We start from the raw sequence: 24,651 nt of genomic DNA on the forward strand, positions 1-24,651 counted from the left end.
CAACTTATTACCCTGTCAGCTGTAGGAAAATGAATGGCCTCTGGGGAGAGTGATCCCCACACACCTCTTTCATTTGCCACTGACTACTGTACGAAAACAGCCACCTGCCACCGTCTGGCACCCATCCATCAACCGACCCCGTTCTCCATGAGCAGTCTGTGTGCCTTCCACTCCTTAAGACGTCTTGGGAGTCCTTCCCCACAACCTTGGCCGTCGATTATGTGTTGCCTTTGGAAGAGGTGTACGTAAAGACTACAGACGGCATGATCAGAGAAACTGTGCGAGCTCATTCGAACAGAAGGAAAAGGAAATAGAAAAACATTTTAGTTTTAAATTTTTTAAAGATGTAATTGTTTATTTGAGAGAGAGAGAAAGAGAGAGCAATCGTGTGTGAGGGGAGGAGAGGGAGAGAAAGAATCCCAGGCAGACTCTGTGCTGAGTGTAGAGCCCTACGCAGAACTCCATCTCATGACCCCGAGATCTTGACCTGAGCCAAAACCAAGAGTTCAACGCTTCACCAACTGAACCACCTTAGAAAAGTATTTTAAAAGGGAGGGAATGATTTATATTTCCAAGTGTACCCATCCCTGAGATTCTACAAGAACAAATAGTCCTCTAGAAACCTCTGTTCAGCCAAACTGGGAGTGAATTTTTCTTTCTCTGAACTCCCATGGTATTTATTCATTTAACATTTGTTAAATACCTACTAAGTGCCAGGCATGTTTGCTTTTACAAACAACCCTGCAAGGTGATTAGTATTACCCACCCATTCCCACCCCTACCCTACACCATTATTTTAAAGATGGAAAAGTAGAGGCCAAACAAGCTAAGTAATTTGGTAATGAGCATGCTGTTAGCAAAGGAGAGTCCCGGCTCAAACACAAGTCAAAATCAGACCAAAGATCTCATGCTTTCTACAGTAAAAAAGGTAGCTGAGCCTTCTGTGTCACAGGTCTCATGGTCTAAGGGAAGAGAGAGAATTTATTTGTAGATTTTATTTTTAATGACAGCTTTTTAATGACAAGTCCCAAATTAGATTATTGGCTCATGAAAAGCAAACTCTATGGCAAATAATGCTTATCTTCTTAGGGACTATACAGCCATGTGCAGCAAACACTCAATGAGTGAGTGATGAATAGATCTGCGAATGGGGAAAGAATGAGTGAAACAATAAATGTATTCCATGAAGGATCACTGCCCACTTCTGTTTGTTAGTTTCTTCCCAAACATGGCTTATGATAAATGTTTTTAAAATATGGTTTGGGCGCCTAGGTGGCTCAGTCAGTTAAGCATCTGACTCTTGGTTTCAGCTCAGATCCTGATTTCAGGGTTGTGAGATCGAGCCCTGTTTCGGGCTCCATGCTGGGTTTGAAGCCTGATTAAGAATCCCTCAATCCCTCTGCCCATCCCCCATAAAATAAAATAAAATAAATAAAATAAAGTAAAATAAAATAAAATATTGCCATGGTTTTAGAAGTTATTAGAAAAAACCAGTGGAAGGAAATCTGAAAGTCTATATAAAACTACTAACAGTTCATACCACTGAATATGGTAATTTTCCACAAGCACAGAAATTAAATAAGCACAAGCAATATTAAAAAATAGATTGTAAAATGTTTTTCCGTGAGAAATTTAGAAGCACAGGACATATATCTGACTCTGCCTGAACTTGACAACCATTTAACTAGCAAACGAACTAAAACTTACAAGAGTTGTATTTAGAAAATTCTACTTCAGAGATGAAGCCCAACAATATATAACTGTTCCTATTCCTTATCATAAATATAATAAATACAAAAATCAGATGAAAAGAATTCTCAGAGGAAGTGCTAAAAACTGCATGTATCAATATTATCAACAAATGATAGCCCAAGACCAAAAAACTGTATTAACGTCAATGAAAGAAAGCCTTATCATTTCATTTGTGATTTATTATTCCTTTTCATTGAGCTTGATTTTCCTAGAGATTTGAGATATTTGACCTAAAGACACTAGCCCACAGTTCTATTTGGAAGATAGTCTGTTCACTAGCAAACATATACTTATAATGCATAGTGTTATTTTATTTTATGTTATGATGTGAGCTGGGAAGTGTGATTTTATTTATTGCATGAGCACCATATTTAAAACTCCTTCAGTGCTACATACGGGAAGCAGCGAACGGACCCATTAGCTCTGTTTAAATCTCCATTCTAACACGAGAAACAAATAAACAAATCATAAAATGGGCAGAAGATATGAACAGACACTTTTCCAATGAAAATAAACAAATGGCTAACAGACACATGAAAAAATGTTCAAAATCATTAGCCATCAAGGAAATTCAAATCAAAACCACACTAAGATACCACCTTACGCCAGTTAGAATGGCAAAAATTGACAAGGCAAGAAACAACAATTGTTGGAGAGGATGTGGAGAAAGGGGATCCCTCCTACATTGTTGGTGGGAATGCAAGTTGGTACAGCCACTCTGGAAAACTGTGTGGAGGTCCCTTAAAAAGTTAAAAATTGAGCTACCCTATGATCCAGCCATTGCACTACTGGGTATTTACCTCAAAGATACAGAGGTAGTGAAGAGAAGGGCCATATGCACCCCAATGTTCATAGTAGCATTGTCCACAATAGCTAAATTGTGGAAGGAGCCGAGATGCCCTTCAACAGATGACTGGATTAAGAAGTTGTGGTCCATATATACAATGGAATATTACTCAGCTATCAGAAAGAACGAATTCTCAACATTTGCTGCAACATGGACGGCACTGGAGGAGATAATGCTAAGTGAAATAAGTCAAGCAGAGAAAGACAATTATCATATGGTTTCTCTCATCTATGGAACATAAGAACTAGGAAGATCGGTAGGAGAGGAAAGGGATAAAGAAAGGGGGAATAATCAGAAGGGGGAATGAAGCATGAGAGACTATGGACTCTGAGAAATAAACCGAGGGCTTCAGAGGAGAGGGGGGTGGGGGAACGGGATAGGCCGGTGATGGGTAGTAAGGAGGGCACGTATTGCATGGTGCACTGGGTGTTATACGCAACTAATGAATCATCGAACTTTACATCAAACACCAGGGATGTACTGTATGGTGACTAACATAATATAATAAAAAAATATTTTTAAAAAAACGAGAACTGGGTCAAGGTCACAGAAAAAAATTAAAAAAATAATAAATCTCCATTCTAAACTTGAATACTCTGAATCAAGTTTTTACAAATTTGATTTGTCACAATTTTGAATGCATCTTTCTGGGTTTATCTCATTTTTAAAGTGAATTAGACAGCCTGATTATATTAAGTAAGGTTTGGTTTTTATCTACGTTTATAAAAAGAGCATTGCCAAACCAAATATTCAACCCAGAAGGATCACGAGAATATATAACCCCTGCAAATTAAAACAGATCTTTAAAACATCTTAAACCAAGAGAAATAGTAAAGGCACTTGAGAAAGTACTAAAGAAGTACTTCATTTTTAGAATTTTACGTTTGAAACCTGAGTCTGGAATTTATCCCCATGGATGGGAGTTGAAGTTACAGAAGTAGGTAAGATTACCAAAGAAAGTCCTGAAGGAAGGAGTTGGACAAAGGATAAAAGCTCAGTGGAAATTTCTCCAACTGGGTGTCGAAGGCAGTGGGCAAAGCTGAAGAGACCAAAGGACAAGCCGGGGAAGTTGGAGGTGAGTTGGGTGGTGCAGTTAGTGGAACGGGCGGTGAGGGGCACGAGTCAGTCTGGACGCTGGAGTTTAGTAGGCTAGAGAGAAGGCGGCACCGTTTGCTGGCATCTGAGCAACCAGCCCAACGCCTGCCCACCACTGACGCATCTCCCACGATACATTTACGTGTCTTCGTCCGGGCTCTTTCCACAGGCTGAAAGAGGTTATATGAAGTTAAATACAAAAACTGACAACATAGAAATCATACCCTCTAAATTCTTAAAGATGTGTCAGCTTACCTTGAGAAGATGTTTTATAAAATACATAGGAAAATGCACCAATAATAAGCAACTTCAAATATACCCATATCCATAGCTATGAAAATCCAAAGCTATGAAATCCATTCTTTGACCAGAACTAAACTCAAGAAAGTGGCACAAAGATATGTGAGCAGTCAAGGGGCAGGTGAAATTCAGTGTGTATGCTGTACTGTATACTATATTATGGTAAATACCATCTCCCAAAAGGATCCATGTTCTAATCCCTGGAATCTGTGAATGCTACCTTATATGACAAAGGACTTTGCAGATGTGATTAAATTAAGGATCTGGAAATGGGGAGATTATCCTGTATTGTCTGGTAGACCCTAAATGTAATCACAAGTGTCATTATGAGAGACACAAGGAAGATTTGAGTAATGAGGAGAGGAGGAAGGAAGGGATGTGATCCTGGAAACAGGGGGGTTGAGGGTGAGGTGTGGAAGGAATCAAAGAAACAGATTCTCCTATAGAGCCTCCAGAGGAAACCAGCCCTGTGGACACCTTGATGTTAGCCCAATAAAACTGTTTCCAGGCTTCTGGCTTCCAGACCTGTAAGAAGATAGATTTGTGTGAGTTTAAGTCACGGTGTTTGTGATCATTTGTTAGAAACAAATGCAGACACTTTTTTGGAAAAATATTCACCTTTATAGCACAACATGCCGTTGTATGTTTTTCTCTAGAAAAACCCGTGCAAACATGCGAGCCTCTGTAACGGGTGTTCCTTGAGAGGAAGCCTTTCTCTTTTTCGGGCCACCTCCTCTGCAAAGAGCTGGGCTTGGCGCGTCTGTGTAATGAGCATCTGGTCCCAGGTCAGCAGAAGGATCGGGTTCCATGGGTGGGTGAGGACAGGAAAGTGGAAGGGAGAGCTGATGACACTGGGTGAAAAAGAGGGGGTGGGGACGCTGCCGGGCACAGATCAAAACAGGAGGGCCCCAGCCCCACTTTTTGTTTGGGGCTCAGAAAGATTCCTTCAGGACCCAACTTGAGGAGCATGTCCTAAGGTCAGCAAGTATTGTGGTGGAAGATAAGAAAAGAACCAGAAATTTCTCAAGTCTCAAAGACTTGAGAAAATGTGCTGCTTCGTCTTCAAATGTCATCAAAATGCTTGTTGTCCTCAGGAATCATCTCGATGATAAAACAAAGAGAATAACTTTCGGAAAACCACAATCTGATTTTTGGAGTAATGCCTACAGCCCAGTAAGCAAGCCTCCACAATGACCTGCTAAGCGCTAGAAGGCCTGGAGGACGACACTGAACTGCTAAGGGTCACGTACACAATACACTGTGTGTGTTACAATCACGCCGGATAAAGAATGCACGAGAACTCTGTGAGGGGATTAAACCACCCACAGCAAGCTTAGAGAGCTAGGAGAGGAAGTGGTGGGCAGTGCCCAGAACCGGAGCATTCAAGGGCAGGCAGAACAAGAGACACCCGGGGTTGCGGGGGGAGGGAGTGGAAGGAACCATTAGAGAGCCAGGAGGGAAAAGAGGAACATGGTGGGAAGTCCGAAGGCAAACAGGATCGACGCTACCGAAAGCAGAAGGTAAGGACAGAACAAATGAGAGCAGCAATGAGGGAGTCACAAGAACCTAATTTCCAAGGGGTACTGGGAGCAGAGCCAAGGAGCAGGGGGCGGGAGGGAGTGAGAAGCAAGCTGGGAGACAAGAAAGGAGGTGCCTGACAAGGTGGTGAGGAGCAGAGGGAAGACCAGTCCCCGTGACTGAGTCAAGATGTCTCACACCCCCTGGGCCTTATGTGTTGTAAGATGCACCCCGAGAAATGTATCACTATGTGTAAACACTCCCCTATGCAAATGATTTACTTTCAGAGCGAAGCAGGAAGGAAGGGATGGAAAAATTAGAGACGATTAGGTATCACTCTTAATTATCTACATTCTGAGATGATTTCTGGAAATAGTGAAAAGCGGGGGAGTTGGAGCCAGTGCAGGGGGAATTGTCCATGACCCTCATTTTAAAAGAATCCTTCTGACTGCACTTTGCAAGAGGGAAAATGGAAATGCAAGACGGTTAGGAGGCTGTCGCAGTAATTGTCAGGAAAGTGATGAGAAGGAGCCTATTCGTGGGCAGAGGGGGCATGGGGGAAAACGAAGGAGGGATTTACAGAGACTCCTCAGAGGGGTTGTGGTGAGAAATAGAAGGGGAGCACCAAGGGCAGAAGGAGGCAGACTCGGGGGGGGGGGGGCGGGGGGGCTTGGCCGCTCTCCGAGGAGCCCCTCCTACCTTTCCCTGCTGGAGGGCAGGCTCAGCGGAGGCCAGATTGGGGAGAGGTAAGTTGTACGTAGAAAGTAGGAAGTGACAGAAAGCACCCGGATGACCTCAGTTTTCTCAATGAGTCATGAGGTGAGGCTGTCTGCTGAGAGTGAGGGGGCAGGAGTTAAGAGGAGTGCTGAGGGCTATAAATAGTCTTCTGACTGATGAGCGCTGAGGAGTGAGAGTGTGAGCCTTGTCTGAACGCCTTAGAAGCCTGATGAAGCCGCTCGCTGGGTACCAGGCACCTGCTCTGTGTCCACTGCTGGTGAGGCCAGCTCCCACAAAGAGCCGAGAGACAGGTGCACTTCATATGCCTAACTGCCAGAGCTGGGCACCCACGGGAAGTCTCAGCCACAGTTAAAATAGGATGAAGGCCTCAAAGAACCTATTGATTCCAAAGCATTAGCTCTCTAAAAACTGGTTTGGATTTTAGTTGTGGATTTTTTGTTTGTGTTTTCAAAACCTATGGCTTGTATATATATATATACATACACATGTATAGAATGAATAGTTACCATAATACACACACGTATATGCACACATAAATAACGATAGCCACCAGGGGTGCCCGGGTGGCTCAGTCAGTTAAGCTTCTGCCTTGGGCTCAGGTCATGATCTCAAAGTCCTGGGATCCAGCCCTGTGTCAGACTTCCTGCTCAGCAGGGAGTCTACTTCTCCCTCTCCCTCTGCCCCTCCCCCTCGACTTGTGCTCTCTAAATAAATAAAATCTTTTTAAAAATTAATGATAGCAACCATTCATTCAATATATACTTGCTGAACACGTTCTATGTGCCGAGAACTATGCTAGACACTGGAGAGACAGTAATGAGCAAAAACAAGATGTCTACCATTATAGAATGAACAGCCTGATGGATAACACAAGGAGGCATTCAAACTGATGTAAAAGTATAATGTGGGGGCACCCGGGTGGCTCAATTGGTTAAGCGTCTGCCTTCTGCTCATGTCATGATCCCAGGGTCCTGGGATCAAGCCCCATGCCAGGCTCTCTGCTCAGCAGGGCGCCTGCTTCTCCCTCTCCCTCTGCCTGCCACTCCCCCTGCTTGTTCTCTCTCTCTGTCAAATAAACAAAATCTTTTTTTAAAAAGTGTAATGTGATTAGTGCTGTGAAGAGCTACACACAGTGCAGTGAGAAGGTATAATCAACACAGGTCAGGGGTTGAGGGCAAACTGATTCTATCCTGCCTTAGGTCATAGATGGACATGTCCATGTTCTTCTCCCTAACTACATTATGATTCCTTTAAAGTGTGGATCACTGCCTACTCTTTTCTATTTATGGAACCTGACACATGACCATGCACACAGCAGGTGCTCAATGTGTGTTTAATGGCTGATCTGATGCCATGGGATGTTCATCAGCAATGTTGGTGGCCTTCCTTTCACAGGAAAACTACATACGGGCATCTTAGTAATAATGGAACAGCCCCAACATCTTGCAGATTTGGCAGGAACTCACTCACATGCCACTTACAGACTCTCTCATCCCTAAAATGTAGAGTGTCATTGACATTTTTCCTTTTAAAAGAGCACAAATCACAGTGTTCTTTGCAGTAATGTGCACTGAGGATCTATATACTTGTTCCTCCTTAGTTTTCAAGGCAGCTCCCATTGACTGACACAGGTTATAGGGGAAATGGGGAAGAATTGTTTAATAGGTACAGAATTTCTGTCTGGGCTGATGCAAATTTTCTGGAAATGGGTATTACAGACAATTGCACAACATTGTGATGTACTTACTGCCACTGACTATACAATTAAAATTGTTAAAATGGTAAATTTCATGTTGTGTATATTTTACACAATTAAAAAAATCCAAAAATAATTCAAGCTTGGGAATTGTAAAAATTGAAAAATATACTGGTTATGAATAAGTGTCACCTATTTCTTAAAGCCTTTCAGTGGTTCCCCATGTTTTTCTGATTAAAGCCCTCTCACTACATCGAGGCTTCTCATGGACTGGGTCTTGGTCCTCCTCTGTTCATTCTTGAACTCTATGTTCCAGACAGGCCAAAGAGCTTGCAATGCTCCCATCATGCATTTCTTTTAGATGCCTCGGTGCTTTATTTGCACATTCCAATCTCTGGGATGCTATCCTCAGCCCTAACCTGCCAGCTGGAAAGAACCTTCTCATGTACCTGAGCCTAGCCTCCTCTCCAAAACTTGTACCAATACCCATTTCAAATCCTCCCCACCCTCATAAGGAAATGACTGCTCTCTCTCTCTCTCTCTCTCTCTCACACACACACACACACATCCTCACTTGCCCCAGTGTAGATCGTTATCATGGCAAATATAACATTTAATGCTGCAGTTCATTTATAGGTCTGTCTTCTGTACTATACCATGGAGCTCAGGGGCAAAACCTTTGTTTTACTTATGTAGCATGATGTTAAGACCTCTGGCTCGAACTGTGTAACCTGGGACAAGATATTTAACATCTTCCAGGTCAGTCTCATCTTCCATACAATGGGAATAATAATAGTCTCTGTGTCCTAGAGCAGTTATGAGGAGTACATGAAATAATGTGCATGAAGTGCTCAGAAAGGGTCTGATACACAATCAAGTGTTTGAAGAGAGGAAGTACATAAGCAGTAACAGTTGTTCAGTGTTTTAAAGGTTGAACATTTAAGGTCAAAAGTTGACAAGAAAAATAAAAATCCTAATCCCAAATGTTTATTTAGAAAGATGCATGAAGAAGTTGAGTGACTGGAAGAAAGAGCAACATCAAGAACTTCTTTTGGTGTGTGTGTGTCATTGTGTAGGCAAAATACTTCCCAGGGCTTCCCAGGTTCAACTTTCTGCCATAAACTCTTCCACTCTCTTCAGAGCCAGCCTAATCAGGCTACAGAGGTCCTTATAATTAAAATATCATAGTCATCATAGGAAACAAAAACAAAAATTCAAGGAAACCAGTCAGAAAGGTTTATTGCAAGAGGCTTCAATACCAAATCAGTGGAAGATCCTCATTCTTTAAAGACTGTAAGATGGTCCTGCTATAGACACTTTTGAGTACATTTTCTGTACTGACCCACTTACAGCAAAATTTTGGCAAACTAGCCTCACTGCTGGAAGTTAAATCAGAAAGTAACCCTTTCTAAGTCAGCCTGGCTTTGGATGTGGATTCTTATTTTACATGAATAGATGCTTGCTATTTTCAAGGTGTGCTGCTGGCTCGTGCAGTGGAGACAAACATTATGTGACACATACACATCATCTCTTACCAGGCAAAACTCACTGTAGTGGTCATTGCCTGAGTCCTCCTGTCCATACATGATTCTCACGCAGTCCCGTTAAACCTGACTCCAAACCCAGCCTCAGGGGTGGAGCTCGTGACCCAGGCCTGAGCCTTCAGCTTGTCTTATTTCCTTGTCCACTGATGTTCATGGATCACATGGCCCTAGTCAGAGCCAAATGAGATGCAATGACATTTTCCCTGAGTCTTCTGGGAAAGAGACTCTCACTCATAACCTCTGATCTAAAACATAGGAGAATGAATGAGGCTAGCAGGGACCTTTCTGGTACCCATAAAACTTAAAGCTGAAGTCAACATAAAGAAAGCCAGAACAAAGAAATAGATATTAAAAAAATAAGCAGGTGCTACTGATATGCTTGAGCACCGAATAGAGTTGTACGTGAGGTTAGCTCTTTCAGCTTCTGAATCAGTAAACTCCCTTTTTGACTAAGCTAGTTTGGGTTGGGTTTTTCTGTAACTGCAACTAAATAACCCCACCTGGCATTCATCAAAGCCACTCTTTCCAAACAGGAGCTCCATACTGTGATTCCCTAAAAAAGATAACTGGTTTCTCTAGAGGACTCATATATGAATGAATCAGGGTATATTCAAGAGAGTAAGTGTCTGGGTAAGAAAATCTCTCCTTTGGGGATGCCTGTGGTTCACATTTCTGTGTGGGCCAGGAAACTCCTATAAATTTCACCTGTTGACACATTTTCTTTGCAAGCATTTTGCTATTTCAGGGGGAGGAGCCGGAAACAGAGGTGGAGAAGGGAAGGCGTGAGGCAAAATATGAATGATTATGCAGGAAGCAATATAGCTGATGGCCTTTCAGCAAAGGGCTGGCATGTGGGTACATGCGGTGTGAATTCACAGTGGAGGAACTAATCAGGCAACGTTATCTGATCTGGAACAACAAGAAAAAGAAAGAGTCTCTTTCCTTTTCCCCCGATTTGATATGTCTGAAAGCCTTTACCAAGGTAACAGGCTGGTAATGAAAGTATCCAACCAGACACTTTGACTTTGGATTGTTCTAAAGTGGGGACCTGGGATCTGTGTTGTTTTCCAGGGACCATTTGTCATTTCATTTTCAGAACGAAGCTGGATTTTGGTTCTATAAAAACAGGGCAGGTTCTGGATTGAAAACAAGAGTCAAACATGCTGATGCTTGAAGATAAAGAACTACAGAGTTGCACAAATTCTTCTGAGTAATAGAGGCTGGTCTCAAGCCTGAGGCCGAAGAGGCTGTGGGAGCAGAACCAGAGTCTGTGAGGTTATTTCTTCCATGAAAAAATAAAAGCCCGAAGCAATAATCTGAGTAATCTAAGTCCAAAGCTGCTCCCATGGAAAGCAGCAGAGCTTGCAGGAAGGGGCTTAGACCTTTGGTAGCAGGACTGGTTACATAACTTGCTTCCATCCCTAATTGGCTCTGTGGCCATAGATAAGTTAATTTTCCTTTCTGAATCTGTTTCCTTGTGTGTAAACTTCAGTTAGGTTCTCGAAAGTAGTAAATTCATTGAATTACATCAAGAGTCCATGGCCCATAAAAACTCAGATAAATGACAATGGCCCAACTTCACTGAACTTGGGGAGACTTACCCTGAGGGTAGGGCTGAAGGTATCTAGACATGCAGACCTTGTTCTTAGTTGGCAGGCAGAGGGGCCAAAGTTCAGTTTCATCTTAATGTGATTTTTTTTTGCCGAGTATCAACAGAAAAACACCAACTTGAAGCCAAATTTCTGCATTTCTGTAGATTCTTCAAAGCTCCGCAAAATTTTGTCCCTAAGTCACTGAACAACCAACTCTATAACTTCAAACTGGGTAGGCAGAAACTTAAACAATTTTTATTGGACCATCTATTTCTCCAGGGCAAGAAGTGAGTCTTCTTCCTCTCTTTAGGCAAGATGTATAGCACAGTGCCTTATTGATTGCTCAAGGAATTTTATTCTCTTGCCTAGAAAAATGAATTCATCCTTAGGACAACCAAACTGAACTTCTGTTGGAATGTGCTCAAAGTGAGAAGGGAGGAAGGAGTAACTTTCTTGGTATATCAGTTAAGGTAAGGTTAAGCTGCTGAGGGGTAACAAAGAGACCCCAAAATTCAGTGGCTTAAAAGAAAACAGAAATGTATTTCTCTACCTTACAACAGGTCAGAGGTGAATAAACCTGCTACACAAGGTCATTCTGAAACCCCCAGGGCACGGTCCTCACCAGCATGATCAAAGCTGGATCATTGGCTTGAGAACATAAAAAAGAGCCTGGAGAGGGACGCCTGGGTGGCGCAGTCGTTAAGCATCTGCCTTCGGCTCAGGGCATGATCCCGGCAGTCCAGGATCGAGTCCCGCATCGGGCTCCTCTGCTGGGAGCCTGCTCCTTCCCCTCCCACTCCCCTGCTGCGTTCCCTCTCTCGCTGGCTGTCTCCCTGTCAAAATAAATTAAAAAAAAAAATCTTTCTCTCTGCTCTCCACTTCAATTAAAAAAAAAAAAAAGAGCCTGGAGAAACACACACACACTGTTTTAAGGACTGAATCCAGAAATAGCACACTTCACTTCCACTCATGTTCCATGAGCAAGAACTCAAGTCATATTACCCAGCAACTAGAGAGGCTGTAGAAGGAATGCACATTTGTTAAGAGGATTAAAGATGAGCCACATGGTATTTGCAAGGCATATAGTTGATAAAGGTCTTGCATAAGAAGATATAAAGAACTATCAATACTCAATAATTAGAGAACAACTTAGAAACAATGAACGAAGGATTTGAACAGCCACGAAAGAACATAAACAGATGGCAAATGAGCACATAAAAACATGCTCAACATCAGGAGTCATCAAGGACATACAAGATACCACAACACATCTATTAGAATGCCTGAAGTTACAAAGATAGATTCTATCGGTTTTTGGGGAAGACGTAGAAGAACTAGAACCCTCATACATTGCTAGTGTACCAATCAAAATGGTACCACCAAACGGAAACAGTTTGCCAGGGACTTAAAAAATTAGATGTATACCTACTGTATGACTCAGTCTTTCTGTCCCCAGATATTTACCTGACCAAAAAAAAAAAAAGGGCATATGTTCCTACTCAGACTCATACATAAATATTCATTGCAGCTTTATTGATAATCTCCAAAACCTGGGAACAACCAAATGCACATCAAAATTTGGAACAGATAAACAAACGTTATAATATCCATCTGTTGAAAGATAACTCAGCAATAAGAAGGAATGAGCTCTGGACATACACCAACAGCATGGATGAATCTCAAAATAAGAGTGAAGAAAGATCACACACACACACACAAAAGGAAGGTGTATGCAGTATAATCCCACTTATATAAAATCCTAGAAAATGAAAGGAATGTACTGTACTAAAAAGAAGATCAATGCTTGTCTGGGGAAGAGGAAGTAAGGAAGAAAGGGACAGAGATGGGGAGAACTACAAAGAGTAACAAAGAAACTTTATGGAGTGATGGCTGTATTCTATATCTTGACTGTGATGATGTTTTCATGGGTGTAGAACATTTCACTTCTTAAATGTGTACAGTTCTTAAATGTGCAGTTTATTGTATGTCAAGTCTACCTCAATTTAAAAAGTATATGCCCCTGGGGAGCCTGGGTGGCCAGTGGGTTTTGGCTCAAGTCGTGATCTCAGGGTTGTGAAATCAGGCCCCACATCAGGCTCCATACTCAGCATGGAGTCTGCTTGGGATTCTCTCTCCCTCTATCTCTGCCCTTTTCCCCGACCCCCTACCACTCTTTCTCAAATAAAGAAATATTTTTTTAAAGTACACGCCCTTTATTTTTAAGGATAATTAGACAAACAGAATTTAGTGGTCAATCATAAGTATCCTCCACATACAGTTTCTTTGTGTTACGTTGACATTAAATTCTGGGAGATGCTGGACCAGAGGAAGGGAGACTATGAAAGGAAGATTCCCATTGAGAAATAAGACTTCAGAGAATGAGCTACAGTTCTAGCCCCAGCTTCTGGCTTCTGTGCTTCCTTCTCAAGCACCAGCCAAGTTTCCATCTCTGGTCCCGATTCCACACAGTGAACATACCCCATCTGCACCAATCCCGGTAAAATCCCCACCCACTACCAATCCACAGCACCTGGGACTTTGCACCCCAGTCTCAGCCCTGCCTTCCAGACCACACCTTGCCCTTAAGCCCTGCCAGCTCTTCAGTTCAGTCCACTGGCCAAGTTTCTAGCTAGGTCAATGCTGACCTGGCCCACTGGGTCATTTCACTTTCCCAGACCTTCCCAACAGAGTGAGAGAAGCTCTTGCATGTGCACCACACTGAAAACTTGCTGAAGACATTTCCCCAGAAATTTAGGTAGCATCAATGGGACTTTCTCTCAAAACACCCTTTCCAAAGACACGTTCCAGTCTAATCCCTTTGGCAGTGGCATGCTCCTTGCCAACAGCACTGCACATTCATTTGGGCGACACTCTGAAATCTTCTTATGTGAAAGGCTGAAATATATAAAGGCATCATAAAGGAATTCTAGAGGGCTTGGGCAGGATTATTCTAAGAATTTTATCCATCCACTTCAAGAAATTTCTTCTGTTGATCTTTAGGATTACTACCGAAACAGCCAAGGCTTTCCCTGATTTATCCCAGAATATCATCCTTGTCGGTCGTGCAGTCGTGCAGTAGTCTTGCCAATGCAAAGGGTTGTTGTTGTTTTTTTTTTTTTCCTCTGACTGGCTCAAAGTGGAATACCAGAACTCAGTTAGAAATAAGCCTGATAAGAATGAGAAGATTTAAGGATTATAATTGGTTCTCATAGACTCCGTTCAGGAGAGCTGGGGGAAGTGACTCTCATCTTCCAACATGTTCTCAGGCATAGCCTGAGCCCACAGTATACAAACATCCTCCATTTAGAGGCGAGACTTCTCTTGGAAGGAGGGAGGGAGAGAGAGAGAGAGAGAGAGAGAGAGAGAGAGAGAGTGTGTGTGTGTGTGTGTGTGTGTCCGTGTCTGTGTCTGACTGTGTATCTGTGTCAAGTATGCTCGGGTTAGCTGAGCTTGATCCATGGGAACTGTGCTAACTGGAATAGAGAGACACTGATGAATCAAGGGAATATGTGAGAGAGGGGACAGAGCATAGAAAATGCCAGAGGTTAGCTAAATTGAATTCTGGGACAATGAGATCGGGGCTATCCTGTTGCCCGAAAGCCTTACCTCTTGGGTTCCCGAAGCAGAATTTGCAAAAACAGACTGCAGCGAAGCCTTTTCTCCAGCCAGAATTCTTAGTAGGCAGTCATGTGGGGGTAATTGCTCCTTTGTCTGGTTCCCACTCCCTCCTCACGCTCAGCCCCTCTGACTTCTGCCTGACTGGAGAGAACTATTGCTGCAGTTGGAGCCTGGTAAAGTCAGTGGGGTCGGGGAGAGGGAGCCTTACTTAAGAGGCACTGCCACTCTGACAAAGGCCTGGGTGTCTTACCTTTCCCTGTGTGGAAAAAGGCAGGAAGGAAACTGGGAGTGGCTGATGTCTCGCTGATGTCAGGCCCTGTGCTGGGTGATTTCTCCTTCAATATCTAACTTAACTCTTACGATGCCCCCAGGAGATGGGACTTCTCAACCCCATTTCCACAGAATAAGGGGCCACGGAGAATAATTTACAGAATATTAAGCCTTAGAAAGGTTAAACAAGTTGCACTAACTTCACGGCTACTCTGTGGTGGGCTGGGGCGTTGCTTGCACAACTGTCCGGGTGTGGGAGCTGACTCACCCGTGGTAGGGGACCTAAACCTACTGAGCAAGGTCCAGTGTCCTTGGGAACATTCACCCAGGGATGAATGCTATCCGGGTCTTCTAGAAAGACAGGGAGGGAGAGATCTTGATTCTGTCTCAGGCCACCAGGATGTGGTGTGGAGCCTCTCATTTTCAAATGATTTACAAGAGAACAAGATCAAGTCAACTTCTTTTGCTATAGACTCTTTTTTCTTTTTTTTCATTTTTTGAGAGGTTATTGTAGACCAAGATTTTAAGATGTTTCATTCCAGTCCAGAAGATAATGAAATAAAAATAGAAAAGCAGAACTGAGTAGCAAATAAAGGAAATTAATTTAATAACAGATTTGGCTTGGTCTCTCGGGGCCTGCCCCAACGAGTATTCCCAAATACTTTCGGAGTGAGAGAACAGCCACAGGAGGCAGAAACTATTATATGTGTATTCAACACTGGCACACAGCTAAACTACACTTCCCAGACTCCCTTGCAATGGGGGGGGGGTGGCCAAGGTCCAGCATCAGTCCTGCTCTGGTCAGTGGAAAATGAGCAGAACTGATATGCGTCAATCCCAGGTCATAAAACCACGTGCAATCGCGCATGCGCTGTTCTCTTCCCAGCTGGCTGGAAGAGTCAACTCTGGGGACCGTCTAGGGAGCCACGAGATGGAAGGAGCTTAGGCCCTTGACTCACATTGTGCAGGAGAGCTGCCCGACCAGAAGTATCAGCCCAGGACTGTTACATATCAAGATAGAAACTTCTAGTATACAAAGCTGCTAAGGTGTGGGGATTTTGCCAGGATAGCAGGTAGCACTTCCTTAGCTAATGCACCCGAACCCTGTTTCTGCTTACCTTCCCAGAGATCATGATGTGACCCCCCAAAGCACTAGAGCCCCGAGAATGAGAAGTACACTCCCGGGCGGGGGGTGGGGGGGGGGGCAGCTCTCTCTACCTCTGAGCCTCCAGGCTTTTCCTTACCTGCAACTTGCATCCCACCTACAGGAAGTGTGGAGAGATTTTGGAAAACATGTTCTGTATATGATTTAGAAAGCAGAATTCAGTTGTGCCACCAGGAACATACTTCATTGGAGGATTAAGAAAAACATTTGTTTTCAGACCTGTTGTGGGAAAAAACCAAAGTGAGCAAAAAAAAAAAAAAAAAAGAGTGAACGATAGGGGTTTTATGTCGTTTTATTGCAGTAAATAAAAAGTAGGCAAAACAACCACTCACCGCCTGCCAGAAATCCTCGAAAACTTGCTTTTGTGAATACAGATTTATGTGTACCCGCAATCAATTGTTTGGGTGCAATGTGACATTTTCAAGAGCTTGATGGTGTTTTTCCTTTAAACGCATTAAATTCACCCTTCCTACAAATGTGTTTAGTCTGGCAAACACTACCTGTAATTATCTAAGCAACAAGTCAGCTGCATTTCGGTGTCTGTCAAATGCTACGGATTTCCACTGTGTGGCACTACATTTAATGAGGATTATTAAATCGGTATCCTTCCTAGTCCATGACGGGGGTGAAGTCTGCGGTTGGAAGGAAGTCTCAACCGCAGTCAGGTGACGAAAGGGTGGCTGTGAAAGGTGTGTCTTCTCCAAGAACAAAAGAAATCCTGAAGGAGAAGGAAGCAATGAGGTGACAACTTGAGAGGAAGGGATTGATACCAAGACCTCCGGTGCCCAGCTACCGCAAAGCTCTCTGAAGGCTTTATCCGGGCGCGTAGCATAGGCAACCAGGGATTATCATCGGAGCATCGTTTCTTTTGTCAGGGTGCAGAAAGAGAAGATCCGGGCTCTCCCCATGTGAACTCACGCACCTGCCAAGTACTGAGAGCGAGGAGATCGTCTGAACACCCTATCTGCACGCAGAGCCAGAAGACGTGCAAAAACAAATGGCTTTCCCTTTCGACCCATGGAGAAGACACCCAAAGGTGACATACTGGACCTTCAGCCAAAAGCCAGAATAAGAGGACCTGTGCTCCTTTGCACAGGTGACTTTAAGACACTGCAATTTGTGCGTAGCTGGCCCTTTAAAAACAGCTCTAGGCCAGAGCCACTTCATCCAACAGAATTATTCAGTTTGTTTTAGCAACTGCTTCCGTGCCATGGTCTCCCATTACTTCATCTGCATTCCCCAGATGCTGACCCTGTCCCCCTCTAAGCCCTCAGCATTCCCCGCCCCCCCCCACACACACCCCTGCCGTGGCTTTCATAATCTCTTAGGGAACTCCCAGTACTGAGCCCCGGCGGCCCCACAGGATGCCACCTCTTGGGTCACCGGTGGAACTTGATGCCCTTCCCCAGCTTCTCTGGTTGCAATCCTACCTGCCCCAGATTTCAGGCCTGCGTCAGTGGCTGCTACAGGAGGAGGCAGGGAGGTGACCCTGTTTGGTCCTTCCCCGGGCTGAACTCCTCCATGCAATTTCAGACAGCTAAGAATAGTCCTGAATCCAGGGGTCGCTTAGTAAGGTTGCATTTAGCGGGCTGCGAGGCCAGGACTGCCAGGGTCTCTGACCAGGGGCTTAAGGGCCTAGTTCGGTGGTCTTCGCATGACCAGGGAGTCAACAACTCTCTGCCACACATGCAACTCTCTGCCACTGTTGAATAGCGGGCTTCAGGGACATAGTTAGAGCACCTTTGGATGCAAGAGACAGAAGGCTGATTCGAAGTAGCTTAAAATAGTTAATCGGCTAGGAAATAAGACAGAGTCCAAAGGAGGAGCAGGACTTAGCAGAGCTGTATCCAGAGCTGGTTCAAATGCAATTGTTGGGGACCTCTCTCTCTCCACCTTAGAAAGAGAGACTGTGCACGATAAGCAGGATGTCTGTGAGGAGGCATGACTTATATATCCCAACACTTAGCAACTCAAGAGAGGGGGGCCAATCTATCCTGACAGCTCCCAGAGAAAATGCCTGGAGAGGAGTCCCATCGGCCCTGTCCAGGTCACGTGATCATCTCTGAGCCGATCACAGTGATTAGCCAGACCTGAACCCACAAACCCACCCCGAAGGCGAAGGTAGAGGCCAGGAGCTGCAATCAAAGCATATTGGAGGGTTCACTCTGCAGAAAATGGGGCTTGACAGTAGCCTTCACTTTGCAATGACCAGTCGTCATTTTCAGACCTCGCCTTAGGGGCCATGGATAACCACTTCTTCCTGTATCTACCATCCAGCATCCCCCATTCTCCAGGTTTTCCTTTTCACTGGGCCTTTGATGCTACAGCCCCAAAGCTCAGGCCCGACCTCTCTCTCCCCCTGTTGCTTTCCGTCTGCACTCCGTTGGTAATCTCATTCTGTCCTGTGACCTTATCTGGCATCTATTCACGGTGGACACCAAATTTACATCTGACTGCTTCCTCTCAGGAGCCCCAGACTCCGCTTGGAGTCCTCACCCAACGTGGTCGACCAACAAGTATCTCAAATACACAGTTGCAGCACTGAGCTCCTGATCGGCACCCCCCAACCCCTTCTCCTTGCCATTAATGATAAATGGCTCCATCCATGCAGTTGCTCAGAACTAGCGACTCTAAAACATCTCTGTCTCCACTCTTGCTCATATGCCACATCCAGGTGATCAGCAAATCATGGCATTCCACCTCTGAGTATAGACTCTATTACTCACCTTCTCCACGATTGCCAGTCTGGGCCAAGTCATAGCACGTCTCACCGGTATGATCACAGCCGCCTCCTAACTGGGCGCCCGTCCCTGTCTTGTTCCTCTTTCTCTGTTCGCTCAGCTCCGCAGTCAGAGTGAACCTACAAACATAATCAGACAACAACTTCCTCTGGTCAACACCCTGAAGTGACCCTCAACTCACTCAAAATAAAACTCTTACGAGTAGTCTGCAAAGCCCTACACAGTCTCCCCGCAAACCAACCCCTCATTTCCTCCCCGACAGTTAACTGCACTACCCCAATCCATCAGTTCTAGCCACACCAACTTCCTGGCATTCCTTTCATTCACCAAGCAAGATTATGCCTCAGGGCCTTTGCACTTGCCATTCCCGCTGTCTGGAGTCCTCTTTCCCCGGATGTCTACATGGCTTCCTTACTCATGTCCATCAGATTTTTAATTAAATATCCCTTCTCCATGAGACCTCCATTGACCACCCCAATCTAGAACTGCAAACCCCTTCCTGCCTCATATTTCTTGTCTTCCTTCACTGCTTTGCTTTTTTTCCATAGTAGTGGTTAAATTCTAACACACCTATTTTTTATATATTTTTAGTTTTTTTATTTTGTTTAATTTTCCCTTATTTATTTTAGTCCCTGTCTGTTTCCCCAGCACTAGACTCTGCTGGAGGAGGGGCTTTTGTCTGTGTATTCAGTGCTGTAACCCCATCACCTAGTACTGGTATGATAACCCCTAGCAATTCGAGGAGTGAATAAAATGGAGTGACTTTCTCAGTCCTCCAATCTGGCCTCCATGCGGGTGTTGTAACCTTCAATCTCCCCTTTTGTCTTGCCATCTGAGTCTCCTTTGCCAGGGACCAGGGGACCAGGAGGCAGCACAGAATTACGACCCAGGCAGAAGCAAGATGGCAGCCTGTGAGCAGGAAAGGTGAGGCCAGACCCCAGAGGGGCATGAGGGAGGGTTGGCCAGCAGGAAAAATGTGGTGGGCTGTGACATTCCAATCATGGGAGGGGGCCCAGCGGGCAGCAGCTCAACTGGGCCCAGTGGTGGGGCCTGCAGTCGTGGGCGGGAAGCTGCATGGCCTCTGTGCTTTGTTAGGCTGGTACAGGGCAGATGCCAGGTCCAAGCAGGGCAGACAAGGGGACAGAAATCATGAGACACGCTGAGGTCAGAATGGATAGGGGCCAGAACACAATGGCCCGCAAGCTCTGTCACGGAGGCAGGGGATCTGTCACCCTTCCCAGTCCGGGCTGGTATGAGCTCTTCGAAGATGCCAGGCTGTCCCGGCAGGGCAGCGCCTTCTCTTACCTTAAAGGGTCAGCTCCCTATTTCTTTCACTTGGCAGGCTGCACCTCTTCAGGCAGAACCCCTATTACTGGTCTGGCAACCCCAGGACGGCCGCCCCCGCTGGCCCGGCTCCTACGGACAAGAGGCCCCACCCCGCCTCCCCCAGCTGCAGCCAGTCTGCTCACTCGCTTGGAGGAGACCCGCCTCCCATCTCCCCAGCACCCGCAGCCATTTTTTTCTAGCATTATCGAATGTAAAGTTACCTTAGAGACCCTCCAAGTCCGATATCCTCATTTTCTCAGTCGGAAACCTGGGCATAGGGGCTTGAGATCACTGGCAAGGGCGGTGCCCAGGGAGGATGCTCCTTGCACAGGGTGGCGCTGTCGAAAGTGGTCTCCATCCCAGAGGACGGTCTAAGCACAGGCCAGGCCTGGGTGCTTAACCTGGCAATTAGAAGCTCTCTAATGCTCCAAGAATGTGCAGCGTGACGGGTCAGATAACGCAGCCGCACTGCAGAGGAGCGTGTTTATGTTCCCCTCTTGCTCTGCTCTCGGCTCCCCATTCCGTGATGGGATCGGGTGAGGTCACTCCTCTGCCTGATGAAAATCTCGGCCCTCGCCAAGCTTGCTGCTCTCTCTAAGCTCATCATCTGACTGGCTCATACTTTCCCAGGGGTTGCAGGGAGGAGGAAAGGTAATTAAGTGTTTTGCTTAAATGGCCTTTTCAGTTGACAGAAATAGCTGCCCAGGGATGTGGTGGCCGCTCCTTCCCGGTTCTCTCCCTGGAACTGCTGGGCGGCAGGTCGAGTGCAGGCGCCGGGGGCCCGGGGTGGGGACCGATGACAGTGCAAAGGCCAAAGGGAACAAGGCTGCTGCCTTCCCCCAGGTAATCCCGAAAGTGGATCATCGACAGGCAGATAATGGAGAAGAGGAAAATAAGCCCAGGTCAGCCTTCTGCCCTCGTGGAAGGAAAGCTTCGGATTCCTGTGTCTGTGTGAACTTGGGTGCCATGTGTGATCAGGCCCACAAGAACCAGGGCTTTTCTCGTGCCTCCAGTGGCCCTCTGTTGGACCAGCATCCTGTGTCTAAGTCTCTTCAGTGGTGATGGGTCATGTCCCTTCGCAGCGCCCAGTAGTCACTGCCCTTGGAGAATGCGTTATTTTGGGAGAAACGATACTACCCTATGGAGCCCTGATTGGTGGGGGATGGGACAGGAGCCGCAGGCAAAGTACAGGATGCATCTCCCCCAGACTCCATGATTCCAGCCGTCAGTCGACTATGGCCTCAGACAAATGGGCAGAATACAGGTTTCCATGCACAGAAGAATCTGGATGTGAAAGAGGTCATTATAAAAACATACAAGGAAAGGAAGAAAGAAAGGGAGGGTGGAAGCAGTAATAAAAGAAAATAAAGTAAAAATAAGGCTGTGACTTGCTGAGGTTGGAAACCACTGACGGGGCCCCAAGGAGCTGCTTAACTCAGATCACAAAGAGTTAAGTCTCGGAGAGCGGCACCTACTGATATCGGCACATTCAGCATCATTGTGTTAAAGATAATAGCAGCTTTATTACAAAAGAGAGCTCCATATACATTAGTGCCCACACAATGTCACCTGTCTGTGAATTCAGCAGAATTTCGTTCACAGACTAATACAGTTTTGCCATTGTTCCAGCTTAGAACTGCACATTCATTAATAGAAACGGTATCTCTGGCACTTCTATGCAACGCTAAGTCCCAAAAAAGGCTCATTATGGAATGTGGCCCCACAGCCAGTAATGGTAGTCATTATGACAATGTGCATTAATATCAAAGGATCTGTGATTATTTTTACATTTTTTCCTGGTGTCATCAGTGATTCTCTAAATTGTGCACCTCTCTTGGTGTAATCAGGTGTCCTTGTAGCCTCTATCCATAGAGGCTTGCAAAATTGAACAACTTGCAAAATTTCTTTGCAAGTTGTTAAAAATTGCAGAAGATATGCCTTATAGAATGTTTCTTAGCTATCATTTTGTTTCAAGTTGAACCTCGAATTGCAGTCAAGGTGACTTCACTGTCAGTTAGGGGTATTTAGCCCAAATCAAATCGATCAGGTGCTTCAGAATTTATCATTGGATGAACACAGTGAAGACAAAATCTTTCCTCTTCTGCATAGTGGGTTGGGATGGTTGGAGGTGGGCCACCGAAACTGGGGAAAGGAGAGAAATTGATACGTACAAGAAAACTCAGTGGGGGGAAAAAATGACTTGGCCAAAGTTGTGTTTAATACTATAGAGATTCTTAATCTTACCCATGTCCAGTTCTCCCTTCGTCTTGTAGGTGGGTGATGTGACAAGCCCTACCCTGTGAAAAAAAATGGAAGTTGATGGTTGTTTCTGGGCCTAGTTATAGGAGAGTATATGATACCTGTCCCCTTTCTCCTCCTGTTCTGCAATGTTCTAGTAAAAGTTCAGCAAGCCATATATTTCAGTGTGCTCTTCTGTGCATGCATTATGCATCAATTAAAAAACCATAAAAGTAAGAGGTGGTCCTGAGTAAATTTTACCCTCCATGGTACCCTTCACTTCTAAAAATTCGGCCTTCTAGTGGCTCCATTCACCAACATTCTTACTTTTGTTCATGGGATAATGAACAGAATGCCTTCTCCCCAGGGCCACAGAAAAAGGAGGGAGAAGATTAGAGCCTCATCAGAGTTTCAGGTGTTCAGGATTTATTGAGCAAATGCCTTACAGGACAAACTGGTGAGGGAGAGAGGGAGTGAAGCATGGTGGTGAAGGAGAGGAAAGAGCTGAGCAAGACTGTGGTCTCAGGAAAGTCCAGCCTGTGGTAGGTGGTGAAAGGAGCTCCAGAGCGTAAACAGAGCTGCAGGGTTATCGCTCCCACATGATGTAAAAGATCCTGCCTTCCATATCCCCTTGGCAGTCAACCATTGCCTGCGCCACCCCCCCCCCCCATCCTGGAAGTCAGTGCAAATTTTCCTGACAAGGCTGTTCCCATTAGTGGAGGGAAATGGTTTGGAGAAGGGGACAGCTGATACCTAGGAACCACGGACACACAGAGCAGTGGGACGTTCGGGCCCAGGAGCGTGGATCCAAGCAAGGGACCACAGTACCTACTATAGTCCACCCCTTTCACCATTCACTTTCACTTGTTCTCACAGCCAGTGCTCTCCATGCCCACCTGGCCTTTTCAGGATTCTGGGTCACAATTCCTAAGGAAACTTACAAAAGGATTGTCAGTGGGGTGAGTTACAGCCCCCCTGCCTGCAGCTGGTCCCAGGGCCGTATTTCATCATTACTGCCCTGCTCTACCAACTATTGTCGATTCCCCTCACCCTTGGGTAGCACTTCTGGGGTCCTAGGTGACTTTCCTGCAGCATCTAAGTTCTTCGGCCCATGCCCTAATCAGGCCATGTTTGCTCTATTGCCCAACTGCAATTTAAACTGAGCCTGAAAGCACCAAGAGTCACCGCAGGAGGGTCATCGGAATGCCAAACACATGGCCCCCGGTTCTCTGCATGTACCAGCGGTCCCTCATCATGGTCAGAATCAATTGTTCCTCCTTATAATAAATTTTCCCTTGCCCAGTTGTCAATTGGCACAAGGAGACCATGTGACCAGAGGTGCAGCTCTATCTTTACATTGATCAGAATCCTTACTGTGCTTCTTGGTGTTAGCAACACCTCTAAAATAGCCTGATAGATAGAACACAGATTTCTCCAGTCAGTCGTGATGACAGAAATGCTGATGACCAAAGCCATGGCTATTTCCTGAAGCCATGGTTTTTTACCTCCTACGGATACAGCATGTATAATAGCCTTAGTCTAAAAGGTCTCCTGCATCTTGAGTTAGCGCCTTACTCACACAGGATGTCACATTCAAGCCGGTGATTCAGCCGCTTTGTTGAAAGCCTTTTCCATTATTCGATCAGGTTAGCAAGTTCCAAATGGTGTGGTATGGGGTAGAATCAGCAATCCCATGGTCATGTTCCATCAAGGAGTCTTGAGTCTAAGGAGATGCTGGGTGCAATCTCATGTCAGTGAATCAGACACCGCCTGAGCCCTGGGATAGTGTATTGGTCAAGGTCTCTTGGGCAGAAAAGACAAATCCATAGCCAGAGTACTTGTCAGTCTTAGTGAACATGAATCATCACTTTATCTAGGATGAGAGGAGACTTATATACTAGACTTACCACAATGCCTTTCTGGTCTGCTCGAGGAACTCAGATTTGATTTTCAGTAGCAGCCATGGCTAAATCAGCTTGGTGAGAGGAAACCCACGCTGTGGGGCTTATGCATTGCTTCCATCCCTGCCTTCATAATTGTTCCATTCAGGAGTGCATTGCAAGGGCAGAGGCTGACATCAACTGGCCAGGTCATCCTGTCTGCTTGGTTGTTCAGCACTTCCGCTGTGGTGGTTCTTGGTGTGTGGTCATATGCAACACAAAGATCCTCACACTTCATGACCTCTCCCACAGGTCCATCTACATATCTCAT

General features: G+C 45.3%; 1 long non-coding RNA gene across 1 annotated transcript; it reads right to left on the bottom strand.

Moving 5' to 3' along the window:
- Positions 1-8,461: 8,461 nt before the first annotated feature.
- On the bottom strand, positions 8,462-20,786 carry LOC148109491 (uncharacterized). Its single transcript, XR_015725840.1, has 4 exons — positions 20,424-20,786; positions 18,862-18,995; positions 16,215-16,354; positions 8,462-13,977 (listed from the first exon to the last, which is right to left on the bottom strand). It is a non-coding gene; the product is annotated as an uncharacterized LOC148109491 (long non-coding RNA).
- Between the last annotated feature and the right edge of the window lie 3,865 nt (positions 20,787-24,651).

This window comes from Ursus americanus, chromosome 9 (assembly GCF_024610735.1).
Source record: "Ursus americanus isolate L20-20 chromosome 9, mUrsAme1.1.p, whole genome shotgun sequence".
NCBI lineage: Eukaryota > Metazoa > Chordata > Mammalia > Carnivora > Ursidae > Ursus > Ursus americanus.